The sequence below is a fragment of the Impatiens glandulifera genome, chromosome 1, assembly GCF_907164915.1.
Source record: "Impatiens glandulifera chromosome 1, dImpGla2.1, whole genome shotgun sequence".
NCBI lineage: Eukaryota > Viridiplantae > Streptophyta > Magnoliopsida > Ericales > Balsaminaceae > Impatiens > Impatiens glandulifera.
The window spans coordinates 49,775,908-49,787,243 of record NC_061862.1 but is presented as its reverse complement, the minus strand read 5'-3'; the positions used below and the strand labels follow the sequence as shown (position 1 = coordinate 49,787,243).

At 30.5% G+C, this 11,336-nt stretch overlaps 1 pseudogene; it reads left to right on the top strand.

Moving 5' to 3' along the window:
- Positions 1 to 580: 580 nt before the first annotated feature.
- LOC124920719 lies at positions 581 to 8,961 on the top strand (annotated as a pseudogene).
- The last annotated feature ends 2,375 nt before the right edge of the window (positions 8,962 to 11,336 follow it).

Below are 11,336 nucleotides of genomic sequence, written 5' to 3'. Positions count from 1 at the left end.
GATGATACCATATAGACAGTGTCTCTATCTCACTCATAAAATGACACCTATACACAAAAGTGAAAAATTATCTTTCTCATTTGTTGATTTTTTTCTTTCTGCGGGTGACGCTGTCTTAATGGATACAGACACTGCATGTATAGCATGGAACTAACCGTTGTAAGAGAGAATGACGTGTCACCACATCACTGACTGAGAAAAATATAAAAGGTGAAAAGAGAGAAAATAGAAATAAAATTTATTATTTTTCAACAAATCAGCTCAAATTCCTTCTCTCAATCCTCTCTAAATTTTAATAGAGTTAATTACATTATTTAAATTATAAACTAAAATAATCCAAAAAAAACTCTCTAATATCTTCCACTTCAAACAATTATGTCCAAAATAAATGTAATTTATTACATATTTGGGTTGCAATTGACTATTGACAGTTCATCTTTTTATTTTATTTTATGAAAAGCAACTCACTGTCCCTAAATTAACAAAATTGTTTATGAAAAAACCTACTTTTATAAATACTCTTCTTAGTTCTTAGTAATAATTCAGTCCTCATTTCTCTCTCAATATTTCTCTCTCAATATTTCTCTCTGTCTCTCTCCCTCAAAGTAAAGAAAAGATGCCGGCCGTCGGCGTTGCTACCGGTCCCGGCAACGGGAAAGAATACCCAGGAAATCTGACCATCTTTGTCACCATCACTTGTATAGTTGCTTCCATGGGCGGTCTCATATTCGGTTACGATATTGGAATTTCAGGTATTATACTTAGCTAACGAATTAAATGATCAATCTTTTTTACTGGGTTTTTGTTGATTCTAATTTGTATCAATTATATATATAGGTGGAGTTACTTCTATGAATCCATTCTTGGAGAAGTTTTTCCCGTCGGTTTACAGGAAACAGAATGAAGACAAGTCTGTGAACCAGTATTGCAAGTTTAACAGCGAGACTTTGACTTTGTTCACGTCTTCTTTGTATTTAGCGGCACTTATCTCGTCACTTGTGGCATCTACGGTTACGAGGAAGTTGGGTCGGAAGTTATCTATGTTGGCTGGAGGTGTTCTGTTTTTGATCGGAGCTTTCATAAATGGATTTGCTCAGGCTGTTTGGATGCTTATTTTCGGTCGTATTCTTCTAGGTTTTGGTATCGGATTTGCTAATCAGGTATTTCTTGTAATAATAATAATAATAATAATAAAGTTGTTTTTATTGGGTTTAGACTAATATAAACTAATTCATATTATTTAAATATCAATAAAGTAAATATATTTTGTTTATTAATAAAATCATTTTATATTATTTGTTAATTATGGTTGCCTAAAATAAGAAATGAAACATAGTTTTATAAATTATATACTAACTTACTCTTTTGATATAAATTTTGAAAAAAACATATTTGAAATAAAGTCATGTATAATAATAAATAAATAAAAGACTTTGTATTTTGATTAATAAATTATAAGTTGATTGAAGAAAAAGAGAGTGAAATGAATTTTGGATTATTTTAAAAATATTTTAAAGAATTATACAAAGACCTATAATATTTAAATATTTAAATATTTTCTATTTTCTTTTTAAAAAATTATTTAAATATTAATAATTTTTAGTCTTTTCTTCGTACCTCAAAGATAAAATAGAATTTCTCTCATTACTAACTTTAATTAGTCCAAATTTTTTTGTATTTGTACAATTGTTTGTTGATCTAATTTAATTATACAATTTTTTATTTAGTTTACATGGATTCTTTTCAAAAAAACAATTGACTATAAAATTGTACATTCATATGCTTCTTAGTTTCATGAATATTTACTCATTTTGTGTATGACAATTGGTATATGTAGTCGGTGCCATTGTATCTTTCGGAGATGGCACCATATAGATACCGAGGAGCACTCAACATAGGATTTCAGCTCTCCATCACAATCGGTATTCTCGTTGCCAACATCCTCAACTACTTCTTTGCAAAAATGAAGAACGGCGAAGGCTGGCGTTATAGTCTCGGCGGTGCCATGGTACCCGCCATCATTATCACGGTCGGATCTCTCCTCCTTACCGAAACTCCCAACTCAATGATCGAGCGTGGCAAGCACGACGAGGCCAGGGACAAGTTACGTCGAATAAGAGGTGTCGATGATGTGAATGAGGTGTTGGAATTAAGCTAATTCCATTAATGAATGGAAATAAGATTGTAAATAAATAAAATCAAATAAAATTCACACAAATTCAAACGTGAATTAACGGTGAATTTAATCCAAATTATAATTAAATATTAATTATTTAATTAATATTTAATGCCTAATTAGAAAATTAAAGCATAATGTTAGGATAAACATTTAGCTTTAATTGGCCTATTGGCTAACATTGACTCTTCAATTAGCTAGCATTAGCATTGAATGTCTAACATTGCATTTCTGCAAATCAACATATAGGCTGATGTTAATTAATTATGGATTAATTAACAAATGAATGAGCAATATTTATTGCTAATAAACGTTTGGATGATTTTATTTACAGGTTTAATTCTCAGCAATATATACCCATTCATTATTCATTTTACAAATACTTCATTCTTCATCTTTCTCACTCTAGAATTCCAAAAGTCTTCTTCTTGTTTTGTGAGTGTTCTTCGAGCTCTTCGCTCGATATTTTCCGTTGAAACCCGGTAATAGTTCAGGTACTTTATCAAGCTCGTTGTGTAGTGATTCCGGTGCTGAATCACTACTAGATTCGTTGTACCCTGGGAGACAGTCATCTGTGACAAGCTCTAGCACACGGGGAGACGGTGGAACTATTTTAAGGGAAATGTGTTTAACACATGCCTCGAATCAACCATCAAATACGGTGATATTGTTCTTCGTATATCTTATTTTTTTTTATTTATTTGTAACATCGTATGTATATATATTTTTCTGTTATTTCAAGACATTATTTCTAACAATCTTAAAACAGTTTCATGTGCTAAGTTATTTAGTAGCTTTTGCCGTTGAAAATCTTTGTCTTTGATGTTTCAGAAATATGAGTCACGATATTGCAAAAGAGATGATGACTCATTTCGACAAGTTGAAATTATTCATCTTAATAAGAAGAAGAATCGACTAATAAAGATAAGTCTTTATTATACACGTATAATGTTAATTATTAATATTTTTTCTTGTATTATTAAAAGCTTAATTTTATAAGCTGATATATGTTTGACATATAAATTTTCTCAAGAAAAAATTGTATATTCAATATACAAATGTTATCTTGAAAATAATTTAGAAAACAATGATTTGTTTTCTTTTTCATTAAAAGTTTGAGAGTTACTAGAATTATTATTATTAATAAATGAAAAGGTAACTAAAATGTTAACTTATAATTTTCAAAATAAAATAAATTTTGTGGTTATATTAAATAGTAATTAAATTAATTATAATTGAAACATATGGTTTCAGTTTTAAAATAATTAATTATAATATATATATACATTCTTAAATTAATTAAGCGTGATATTTAATAAGAATGTGATATGTTGATTATTAACGAAATATAGTCTATTTATATTTGTACATATAAATTGTCTTATATATTTACCGTTTGATTATGATACTAAGTTATCAATTTTGTTTGACAGAGTTTAAGTCAAAAATATGAGAAAAATAAGTTTCTCTGAAGAGAAGACAAAAGGTCGTAAACAGTAATACAATAATAAAATGGCGCATTGGCACAGTGGTTCAAAGTTCAGACGCAAGGGTGTGAGGATGCGAAAGGTCCCTAGTTCGAATCTCATTTAGCTAATGATTTCTTTAATGGAACCATTCAATTTTCTTGTATAGAAATCTGATGAGAACCATTCAAACCCATTTAGCTAATGATTTCTTTAATGGAACCATTCAATTTTCTTGTATAGAAATCTGATGAGAACCATTCAAATTTCTTTTATAGAAATTATTAGATGAATGGAGCCAATGATTTCTTTCATAAGAAATGTGTTATAAAATGACACTAGTCATTTATTGAAACTATTCCAATTTCTTGTGTAGAAATTATGAGATGAATGGATAGTCAATAATTTCTTTATAGAAATTAGACTAGTTAAAATGACTTTAGTCATTGATGTTGAAACCATTCGAATTTCTTGTGTAGAAATTATGAGATGAATGGGTAGCCAATAATTTCTTGGTAGAAATCAGACTTTTAAAATGACTCTATATGTTGGAGATGAATGAGGTCGATAATGATTTCTTATTAAAAAAAAACATGATTTGTCTAAATGACATTAATTATGAATGTTGAAATCATTATAATTTCTTATGTAGAAATTATGAAATTAATTGAGTATAGAAATTTTAATTTCTTAAAATTAAATAAGTTGTTTGTGTTAGAACTTATTCTAATCATGTATTGAAAGAGACAATTATGTAAGTCGAAATATTTTCGCAAGAATTATCTCGGTGAGAATGATCCACCTAGATTTGTCACGTGGATTATCGTTCATAACACGATAATATAATTACTTCGATTAAGACATGAGGTACATTTGTAGTTATGTTTTATTTGATTATATTGCTATGTAATTATTTATATATATCATGCATATTAGCTAATAATATGATGATTCATGTTCTTTCATAGTAAGTATGATTATCTAGAAATTTATATATATATATATATATATATATATATATATATATATATATATATATATATATTAAGATTTATTTTCTATCTATTTTTATTTTAATAGATAATTTTGAAATTTGTCACATGTGTTTTTTGATTTACAAAGATTTGTTATAGAATATTAAAGGTCACCTAATTAATTAAGAAATGAATAATTGATGACATGAATATTTATTTATATAATTAGTTAGTTTTATATTTGATTAAAGATAAATGATCAACATTCTAATTAAGTGTAATAATTAATATTTTAATTATTTATCATGTATTTTTAATGATAAATGAAGTTGTATATATATTTATTTAATAATATATATATATATGACATATTATTTATCTGATTACGTTTCTATGTTATTGACTATATATATTATAGTTGTTTTGTCATTGTGGTGACTAAAATGAAAGAAGCAATAATATATAATATCATATATATATATGGATATATTAATTTTGGTTTAATATAATATATCTGATATACATTGTTCAATTGCATCATTAAGACTTACTTAATTTGATAATCTTGAAATCAAATAATTACAAGGAAAGTCTTGTTTGATTTGAGAATAATGTGGCAAACGTGCCGATATTGCGATATGCAAACGTGCAACCGAAAATAAATGTTTAAGCGGCTTCGGCCAAAGATGCTTGAAACATTATGATTTCTTTTGTAGAAATCATGTGATATGGTGAATATTTATTTGATTAAATATTATAATTTCTTTTATAGAAATTAAGTGTTGAAATAAATATTTTAATTGATTAAATATTTTAATTTCTTATGTAGAGATTATGTAAATAATGATTTATATATGAATAAACATTCTAATCTTTTGTATAAAATTTATATTTTATTCAATTAAATATTTATGAATATATTTATCTTATCAATTGTATGATAAGTATAACAAAAGAAATCTGTAAAAGAAAAGTTTGACAATTTCTTGATTAAAAAATCATTGATTTAAATTATACAAATGTGTGTGATTTAAAAAGGATATCAACACGAATGTGTGGGCAAATATTTTTATTGATTATAACACAAAAATAATTGTGTATATTATGATAAATGTAAAAATAATTTGTTGTTAGAGAAATATGTTCTCTATAAAAGATAAAGTTGCGCAACTTTATAAAAAGAAATAAAATAACAAGAAAACATCTTGTTTATATTTGCTGAGTTGGTTTTCAAATCGATATTTTAGATTTGAGGATTTTGAAATCAAGAAACGTGTCATATTTTGACATTATTTTCATAAAATTTTGAAGAACCAATGTCTTCAAAAGGATTTTATGAAATAAATGAAAAAGAAAGTTTATAAAGTCTTGATATGACTTATAACAAATTTTATAATAATGATATGAAAATTTAATCATACTTTTATTAAAAAGTGGATGTGACAATTATATATATCATGAAGACAATGAAAATTATTTCATTACGTGTCTTTTATATGATATTTTTATCGTTGAAAATTACGATAAAAATGATTAAATCCATAAAGGATATGAATTGCACTAAACGAAATATCATGTTATTATCAAATGATATATTGATATTATTAAATGAAAGACTTTACGTCTTTAAGTGAATATGTTTACACTTAGAAGTGCAATCTACGTATGGAAATCTTCTAAGAAATTTATGATGGATAGATTAAACGGTATAATCTATATTTTTGACTTATGTTGAAAAATAAAATATTTTTATGTAAAATATATAATTGTTTACACGAAGGAAGAATAGTTCAAAGACATTTTGTCTACTAGTTAGCCAAGTAAACAATATTTTCATAAAAAATTAAATGATAAGCATGTACGAATGACTATGCTTCTTATTAGAAGATGTTCTAAGGTTAACTAAGAATGTACCAACATAAATTTCTAATTATTGTGATAGTAATTAGAAATTGGACAAGCTTAGAGTCAATGACAAGTCTAGACACACACGTCTTAGACGTAATGTCATTAGACTATACTCTCTAATGGAGTTATCAAATTTGACTATGTAAGTCAAAGATAACATTGTGGATCCACTAATCAGATTATTGAATAGAGAGATAGTTTGGAGTCTTTTGAGACATTAGCCTACTATAAGTTGGTATGAAGGAAAACCCAACCTATACAGACTAGAGATCCCAAGAACTAGGTTCAATGGGACAACCTAATTGTACTAACTTGGAAAGTTATTGTTGAGGATTAATCCTATAATGAAACAATATATATTTTGACGAGGATTGGCATATCGCTTTTAATGATTCTTTGTGAACAAAGAGATCACCTATGTGAGGGAGAAGTGGGGCTGCTTTGAAGGAATTGCACGACTCAATTCTAGACCCTCTCACAGAACCAGGCGCGTGTTCCATGGCCAAAACGGACACAACCATGAGAGCTTGACATGTATCAGGGAGAATTCTATGTGAAAGTGTGTAATCGTTTACACAAAAAGAAGAATAGTTCAAGGACATCGAGTCTACTAATCAGCTAGTAAAGTTATATGCTTTCACAAGGGAAGGTTCAAAGGGTTACACCTACCTATCCTATGTAGAATTCAACTGTTGAACCTTTCACCGGGTTAATCTTTCAATTTCCATTAATGTGGGGGATTGTTGGAATTAAGCTAATTCCATTAATGAATGGAAATAAGATTGTAAATAAATAAAATCAAATAAAATTCACACAAATTCAAACGTGAATTAACGGTGAATTTAATCCAAATTATAATTAAATATTAATTGTTTAATTAATATTTAATGTCTAATTAGAAAATTAAAGCATAATGTTAGGATAAACATTTAGCTTTAATTGGCCTATTGGCTAACGTATGGACTCTTCAATTAGCTAGCATTAGAATTGAATGTCTAACATTGCATTTCTGCAAATCAACGTATAGGCTGATGTTAATTAATTATGGATTAATTAACAAATGAATGAGCAATATTTATTGCTAATAAACGTTTGGATGGTTTTATTTACAGGTTTAATTCTCAGCAATATATACCCATTCATTATTCATTTTACAAATACTTTATCCTTCATCTTTCTCACTCTAGAATTCCAAAAGTCTTCTTCTTGTTTTGTGAGTGTTCTTCGAGTTCTTCGCTCGATATTTTCCGTTGAAACCCGGTGATAGTTCAGGTACGTTATCAAGCTCGTTGTGTAGTGATTCCGGTGCTGAATCACTACTAGATTCGTTGTACCCTGGGAGACAGCCATCTGTGACAAGCTCTAGCACACGAGGAGACGGTGGAACTGTTTTAAGGGAAATGTGTTTAACACATGCCTCGAATCAACCATCAAATACAGTGATATTGTTCTTCGTATATCTTATTTTATTTTTATTTATTTGTAACATCGTATGTATATATATTTTTCTGTTTTTTCAAGACATTATTTCTAACATGAGGAACTGAGGGATCTGGTGGCTGCTAGCGAGCAGTCGAGATAAGTGGAGCATCCGTGGAGGAATTTGTTGCAACGCAAGTATAGACCTCAATTGACAATGGCCATTCTCATCCCGTTTTTTCAACAACTAACAGGAATTAATGTCATCATGTTCTATGCCCCGGTTCTTTTCAAGACTATCGGGTTTGGGAGTGAAGCCTCCCTCATGTCGGCCGTCATTACTGGCGTGGTGAATGTCGGGGCTACCTTGGTTTCCATTTACGGTGTTGATAAGTGGGGTAGAAGATCTTTGTTCCTAGAAGGTGGCATTCAAATGTTGATTTGTCAAGTAAGTAAATTTTGCACTTAAAGTTTATTAGAGTTGCTTAATTTTACCACCAAACTTACTATTTTTGAGTTTATTTCGCCTTAGATTGTAATTGCGGCATGTATTGGTGCCAAATTTGGGGTGAATGGGACTCCGGGAGAACTACCCAAGTGGTATGCCATAGTTGTGGTTCTCTTTATTTGTCTTTATGTCTCGGCTTTTGCTTGGTCATGGGGTCCATTGGGATGGTTGGTTCCGAGTGAGATCTTTCCGTTGGAGATTTGATCAGCTGCCCAAAGTATTAATGTGTCGGTTAACATGATTTTCACATTCGCGGTTTCTCAAGTCTTTCTAAACATGTTGTGTCACCTCAAGTTTGGGTTGTTCATCTTCTTTGCATTTTGGGTTGTAGTCATGAACATTTTTATCTACTTCTTCTTACCCGAAACCAAGAACATTCCGATTGAGGAAATAGTGGTTGTGTGGAAGGAACATTGGTTTTGGTCGAGATTCATCTCCGAAGTCGATTACGCTAATGGAAGAGCTGTCGAGATTGGCGACAAGGCTGCTAGTTTCGTTAAATATGTTTAAGTCACGATAAACATTATCATTATTGTTATAGTTTGTCATTATAATTACTTACCATAAGAAGTTTCTAAGGACCTAACAAGCTCTTCAATAGTGAGCGTTGATAGATCCTTGGATTCCTCTATTGCGCACACGATATTTTCGAAACTATTTGTCAATGACCTTAGAATCTTTTCAACAACTCGATTTGATAAAAGACTCTCACCATTCCAATTTAGTTTGTTCACCGCGGTCTCCACCCGAGTAATGAACTCAGATATACTTTCAAACTCTTTCATCCTCATGCTTTCTAGATCGCCCCTTAGGGTTTGAAGCCGTACTTGCTTCACCCGTTCGTCTCTTTTGTTTGTTATTTCGAGTATATCCATGCCACTTTGAAAGATTTCTCGTCAGCTATCTTCTTAAAACCAGATTCGTCGACAGATCTGTATAGTAGATACAAAACCGCCCTATCTTTAGGTCGAACGACATTCAACGCGTTCAACTAGGCATTTGAATACCCATCTGTGTTCTCCGGTTACTCATACCCAGTCTCAACCACATCCCAATTATCTTGGGAGCCGAAAAGGGTCTTCATCTGCACCTTCCAGTTGTCATAGTTGACGCCTTTTGTCAACTTGGGTAGCGGGATGCCATTGGTTAGACCTGCTATTTTTCTCAAGTGTTTACACTCAACACACACACCTCACAAAGATCTCGATCGCTCTTTTTTCTCACTCAGCCATCGCACACCGCGACGTTCTCTTTTGAGACTAACAGGTTTTCTCACGCTCACCTCACACATAATAGCTCTAATACCAATTTGTTGGTAACAAGATGACAAAATATATTTTTCTTATTCATCTCAAATGGATTATTACAACTCTTTATAAGAAAGCATAGACTTTTTATATGCTTGACTCTTCAAATGACAAAGTAATTATCGTGAATATTAAATAGCTCCCACCCAAATCTCTTGATTATCCCACTCACCCCTAATTATTTCTCTAAGAATATCAAACATAAAAAACCAAAAACCTTATTAATTTAAGTTTATTCAACATCCTTGCCTTAGCATTTCCAAGCTTTCAATGTCAAGTCCCCTAATCAATTAACATACATGATTGAAAGGAATTGAAATGAAAAGGGTAAAATTAATATATAATTATAGCTAGTTTACCATTCAAAGGAGATGACAACATCAATGTCAGAAACAAGCTTCTCCATTCCACTCAAAATCTCCTCCACCACTATTCCTTCCTTGAACATAGCCACCCCCAAATGCTTGAAAAGATGATCAGCCATGGCCACCCATAAATATTATACGAGCTTCTAATAAAACTAGCTCTCCAAGTTAAGGCATGGAGGATCAATGAATGAATTTATATGGGCTAGCTATATTAATATCTGTTCACATGTGAAAAATAGTCTTTGGTACCATTTATGAAAGTCAGTCAATCTCAACTTTATTGGGACAACATCTACTGCCTAATATTGATGCAAATGTCCGGCTGCATGCATGCTTATTTCTGTACTATACTACCTAATTATTGAGACCCACTACCTTTGACCTTTTGTGACAGTCCAACCATCACCCATCACCCATATTATGTTCTTTTGCTTTTATTCTTCATTAATTAATAATTTCTCGCAATTCATACTTAAAATATCATAAGCTGAAATGGAAGTCATTAGAATAAAGTTTGTGTTAAATTCTTAAATTCAAAAAACTAATTAATGATTTCCCACTACAATATATTTGATTAGGCTGAGATTATTTGAAAAATCTTAACTGAAAAAGATAGGAAAATAATTAATTCCCCTTTGAAAAAGATTGATAAACACCAAACAAGGTTGGCATAGAGTTTGAAGAAATTTATTTTCGGATGTCAAAGTGAAAGGCGCTTCTGGATAATGAACAACTCCTTCATCATTTATAGGATGTAACCATGATTTTATGCCTAAGAGTTGTAAGTCTTTACGGGGCTTTAGGACCATCCTTAGTCTTCTCTTTCACATTCATTATTGTTCCCAACACGCTATCACAAATATTTTTCTCAATATGCATCACATCCAAATTATGTCTCAATAATAGGGATTTCCAATAAGGCAAACGGAAGAAAATGCTAAGTTTGTTCCAATTATCTCCCCGCATTTCATGATATATCTTGGTTTTCTTGCTCAGATCCGTACTAAGAATTATGTCTTCTAGGTCTCGTGCTTGCTTGTAACTTTCTTGCCCCGTTAATAATCTAGGGGGCTCTCTATAATCAGTTCGACCATCAAAAGACTCTTTATCCCTTCTGTATTTGTGCTTTGGTGGAAGGAATCGTCTATGACCCAAGTAACATTGTTTGGAACCATGAACCAATCGAAGAGATACTGTGTCATTGTTACAA